The sequence below is a fragment of the Sus scrofa genome, chromosome X (assembly GCF_000003025.6).
Source record: "Sus scrofa isolate TJ Tabasco breed Duroc chromosome X, Sscrofa11.1, whole genome shotgun sequence".
NCBI lineage: Eukaryota > Metazoa > Chordata > Mammalia > Artiodactyla > Suidae > Sus > Sus scrofa.
The window spans coordinates 73,506,750-73,512,502 of record NC_010461.5 but is presented as its reverse complement, the minus strand read 5'-3'; positions in this window follow the sequence as shown (position 1 = coordinate 73,512,502).

Sequence of the window (5,753 nt, the reverse complement as noted above, 5' to 3'; positions counted from 1 at the left end):
ATTAATTGTAAATGTTTAATGCCAATTACAGGGTAAAGAATAAAAATAATATTTATAAAATTTAATTAATATTCTAAGAAAGGAGAGAAAATGGGATTTATAAAAAGCTCAATTGAAAATACAAAAGGTAGAAAAGCATGGAGTGCAAAAATAGGAATGAATAAAAATAATAAAAAGAAAACTAACAAATTTATTAGATATTAATCTAACTCTTCCCAGCAATAAATTATCTATAATCTAAATACACCAATTAAAAACAGAGATCATCAGAGTGAATCAAAAACCAAGACCAAAAAAAAAATGGCTACAATAAACTCATTTTTATTTTTCAGCCCTTGGCATGTGGAAGTTCCATGCCACAGCAGTGACCTGAACCACTGCAGTGCAAAGGCCAGATCCTTAACTGATTGCACCACAGGGGAACTCCTACAAGAAACTAAATTTAAAGTCATATATTTATTAGAAGTAAAGGGATAGATAAATGTATACCATTCTAATGTTAATCAAAAGAAAACAAGAGTAGTAGCTAGATTACCTTCAGACAGAGCCAACTTCTGAGTAATGAAATTTATCATTAACATAGAGGGGCATGTCATAAAGATAAAGGGGTAATTATCCAAGGTGACATAATCCTAAATGTATATGCACCTAACATCAAGGGTCAAAATGCATAAGGATAAAATTTGATAGATCTGTAAGCAGAAAGAGATGAAACCACCATAGTACCTGGATAGTTTAACAACCTTCTATCAGTAATGGGCAGACCCAAAAGGAAGAAAATCAGTAAGGACATAGTTGAATTCAATAGCACTATCAATTGATTGAATCTAATTGACCATCTATAGAATACTTTATTCAAAAACAAGTGAATACACATGTTCTCAAACTCACATGGGGTGTTAACCAAGATAGACAACTTTTTGGAGCATAAAACACACCTTAAATTTAAAAGAATAGAAATAATTAAATATATGCTCTCAAATCACAGTGGAATGAAGCTAGAAGTCAATGACAGAAAGGTATCTGGAAAAGTCCAAAATACATGGAGACTAAATAACACACTTCCAAATAATAGATAAGTCAAAAAATAAATCTCAAGAAAAATTTTAACTATTTTGAATTTACTGAAAATGGAGATAAAACAGAAATTGTGGGATGCAGTAAAAGCATTGCTCAGAGGGAAATTTATAGCTTTTGATATGTATGTTTAAAAAAAGGAAAAGGTTTAAAATCAATAGTCTAAGCTTCCACCTTGGAAAACCTCAAAAAGAAGAGCAAATTAAATCCAAAATAAGCAGAAGAAATAAAATAATGGAAATTAGAGTATAAATCAATAAAGCTGAAGACAGGAAATCAACAGAGCAAATCAAAAGCCAAAAGCTAACTCTTTGAAGAAAATCAGTAATATTGATCAGTTTCTAGCTAGGCTCATAAAAAAATAGAGAACACATGAATTATTAATATATTAATAATGGGTATAATGAAATAAAATTGCCCTGTGGAATCCAAAGGATAATAAAATTTCTTAAATGGAATCCATTTATTAATTTCATCAACAAAGAATCATTGGTATACTAAAGGATTAGGAATGAAAACATGCATAACTGGGATAAATCCAATTTTAATATTCTGTAAGTAGGATTTTGAGGACCAGGGTGCTTAAACCTAACATCTTCAAAGAAAACTCAAAAGAAGTAGTAACTATTAATCCTTACAAAAGCCACTCAGTTTCATATTTGTCTACATTGAAAAAAATTCCAGTATGCAAATCCAAGCCTAAAATAGAGCTAAAAGTGCAGATTTCTGCACTTGTCTGGCAATGAAAGATGAAGTGTTACATGTTATTGGATGTTTTGGTAAATAATAATATCTCAAGTAGTGGTCTTATATGGCTCTAGCATAATAAAACATATCTGTGAATAAAATATAGCAAAGTGACTCCCACCAAAGTGTACTATTTATCTTTGAAGAATGGTATGCATCACAATAAGCAATGATAACCACAGGAACAGACTTGGCAACAAATATTTATCTTGAGAGTTATAGAGGAAACAAAATTAATTTTTCTAGGATTTTGAGTATAACTTCAAAATGACTTCTGATTTACTATAATAGTTGAAAGCAGAGTCCAATGGTTTATGAACCTATAAGCATACTGGCTCAATTTTTATATTTTGCTGTGTATATAATTTTATTAGAGATGGCCATGAAAGATTTTGAAATGATATCAAAGAAGATATCTGAATTTGCCTATAGAAAAAAATATGCACTATTTTGTTCAATTAAGAAAGAGAAGTTTAAGTATACATTTAATAACCAGTAAGTTTTCTCAAAGAAATTTAGAAAGTGAAGAGCTCAGAGGTAGAAAAAAGATGCACAGAGGTAGTTTTTGAATGCTTTGTGAAATTAAAAAAAAAAAAGAAAGAAGAAAATGAAAGAGAAAGAAAGAAAGAAAAGGAAAAGAGGATGCAGAAGAATAAAGGAAGTGTAAGTTGAGGATATATTTTTTTGAAAATATTGAGTATATGTCATTAAGATTAATAGGAGGACCAGACAGTAGGAAGTGAATATTGAATGGGAGGGTTAGAAAACATAATCTGATCCTACAAAACTTTGGAGTAGAAGTAAATAAATATTATTAAAACACATGTGTTGATATTTTCTAAATTTGATCTAACCAGTAGAAATGTGAATCAAATGAACTTTTAAGCTGTCAGAAGACCAGATGAGAGACAATGCCTAGAAAATATGCCAGAATGTCACTGAATAAGGCAAATATACTGCACTGGCAATATGAAAAAACATCAGGATGATCAGTTTCATATATATTTAAATACGTATATGTCCCTGAAGTTAATTCTTCAAGAATACCATTATTTGACAAAGAATATATTTGGAGAGTTCCCACTGTGGCACAGCAGAAACAAATCCGACTATGAACCATGAGGTTGTGGGTTCAAACCCTGGCCTCACTCAGTGGGTTAAGGATCTGGTGTTGCCATGAGCTGTGGTGTAGGTTGCAGATGCAGCTTGGATCTGGCATTGCTGTGGCTCTGGCATAGGCTGGCAGCAACAGCTCTGAATAGACCCCTAACCTGGGAACCTCCATATGCCACAGGTGCAAAAGACAAAAAAAAAAGAATATATTTGGTTTAAAAAATCTTGCCACCTTTTCCATTCACGTGAAATATATTTTTCCATGCCCTCACTTTCAATTTATATGTGTCCTTTACCTTAAAGTGAGTCTCTTGTATCAATATTTTATATGGACTTTTTTTTTACTTTTTAAAAGTGTACTTATTTTATAATGTTTTGTCAAGTTCTGTTGTACAGCAAAGTGACCCATTCACACACATATCCCTGAGCTGTACAGTAGGGTCCCATTGCCCATCCATTTCCAATACTACAGTTTGCATCCCCAAAAATCTCTCAAAATGCCCATCCATCCCACTCCCTCCTCTTTCCCCCTTGGAAACCCTGTCGCAAGACATGTTTCCTTGAAAACTCCCTCTTGTCCTTCTTTACTTTATCCCATCTTCTTGTCTTACTTTATCCCATCTTCCTTCTTTGAAAAACAGTCACAGTGCTGGTAAATGACTTAAGCTTAAGAGCAAAGACCTAAAGGCATAAGTGACTTAAGCTTAAGTACTGTTATGAGCCTAGAGGTCAGAGTAAGACCTTAACCTTTTACCACCTAAGTGGCTTTTTAAATAGTAAAAGAACTTATATAATAGTAAACAAACCCTGTATCATCCACCCATAGCCACTCCTCACTTAATCTCATCTAAAGAGCACAATAAAAGCAGTGTGGTTTCTTGAGGCAGGGCTCTTGGTCCCTGAGACCTGAGTCCCCCGTTCCCACCTTTACTTAAGATAAATGTCTCTGTGTCTTGTTTTATGATAACTTTTTTCCTTAAGTTCCACAGCACCCGTTCTTCAGCCCCATACTGCTGAGCTGGCCCCGGCAGAAACCCCAAGTCTGCTCTTCTTGGCCATGATCCATTTCTGTTTTTTTTTTTTATTATTATTTTAGATAGGATCATCTGTTCCATATTTTAGATTCTAAAAATAAGTTGTATCATATGGTATTGGTCTTTTTCTTTCTGGCTTACTTCACTTAGTATGAGAGTCTCTAGTTCCATCCATGTTGCCTCTAATGACATTAATTTGTGTTTTTATGGCTGAGTAATATTCCATTGTATAATATGTAGCACATCTTCCTAATCCACTCATCTGTTGATGGACATCTAGATTGCTTCCATGTCTTGGCTATTGTGAATAGTGTTGCTGTGAACATAGGTGTGCATATATAAATTTTTCTTCAATGAAAGTTTTGTCTGGATATATGCCCAGCAGTGGAATTGCTGGGTCATATTGTAGCTCTATATTAGGTTTCCTGAGGTAGTTCTATATTGTTTTCCATAGTGGTTTTTCCAATTTATATTACCACAAAGAGTGGAGGAGGGTACCTATTTCTCAACACACTCACCAGGATTTTTTATTGACTTTTTAATGATGGCCATTCTGACCACAGTGAGGAGGTACCTCGTTGTAATTTTGACTTGCATTTCTCTAATAATTAGTGATAATGACAATTTTTTTTCATGTGCCTTTTGGACATCTGTATATCTTCTTTGCAGAAATGTCTATTTAGGTCTTCTGTCAATTTTTCAATTGGGTTGCTTTTTGTTGGTGTTGTAAAGTTGCATGAATTTTTTGTATATTTTGGAGATTACGCCCTTGTATATTTCATTGTTGACAAAGATTTCTCCCATTCTGTGGGCTGACAATTCATTTTTTATTTTTAATTTATTTTTAATTTTTTCGGTAATTTATTTATTTATTTTCTTTTATTTTATTTTCCCACTGTACAGCAAGGGGATCAAGTTATCCATACATGTATACATTACATTTTTTTCCCCACCCTTTTTTCTGTTGCAACATGAGTATCTAGACATAGTTCTCAATGCTATTCAGCAGGATCTCCCTGTAAATCTATTCTAAGTTGTGTCTGATAACCCCCAAGCTCCCAATCCCTCCCACTCCCTCCCTCTCCGCCCAGGCAGCTGCAAGTCTATTCTCCAAGTCCATGATTTTCTTTTTTGTGGAAAGGTTCATTTGTGCTGGATATTAGATTCCAGATATAAGTGATATCATATGGTATTTGTCTTTGTCTTTCTGGCTCATTTCACTCAGTATGAGACTCTCTAGTTCCATCCATGTTGCTGCAAATGGCATTATGTCATTCTTTTTTTTATGGCTGAGTAGTATTCCATTCTGTACATATACCACTTCTTCCTCATCCAATCATCTGTCGATGGACATTTGGGTTGTTTCCATGTCCTGGCTATTGTGAATAGGGCTGCCATGAACATGCGGGTGCATGTGTCTCTTTTAAGTAGAGTTTTGTTTGGATAGATGCCCAAGAGTGGGATTGTGGGGTCATATGGAAGTTCTATGTATAGATTTCTAAGGTATCTCCAAACTGTTCTCCATAGTGGCTGTACCAGTTGACATTCCCACCAACAGTGCAGGAGGGTTCCCTTTTCTCCACATCCCCTCCAGCACTTGTTATTTGTGGACTTATTAATGATGGCCATTCTGACTGGTGTGAGGTGGTATCTCATGGTAGTTTTGATTGGCATTTCTCTTATGATCAGCGATGTTGAGCATTGTCTCATGTGTTTGCTGGCCATCTGTATATCTTCTTTGGAGAAATGTCTATTCAGGTCTTTTGCCCATTTTTCCATTGC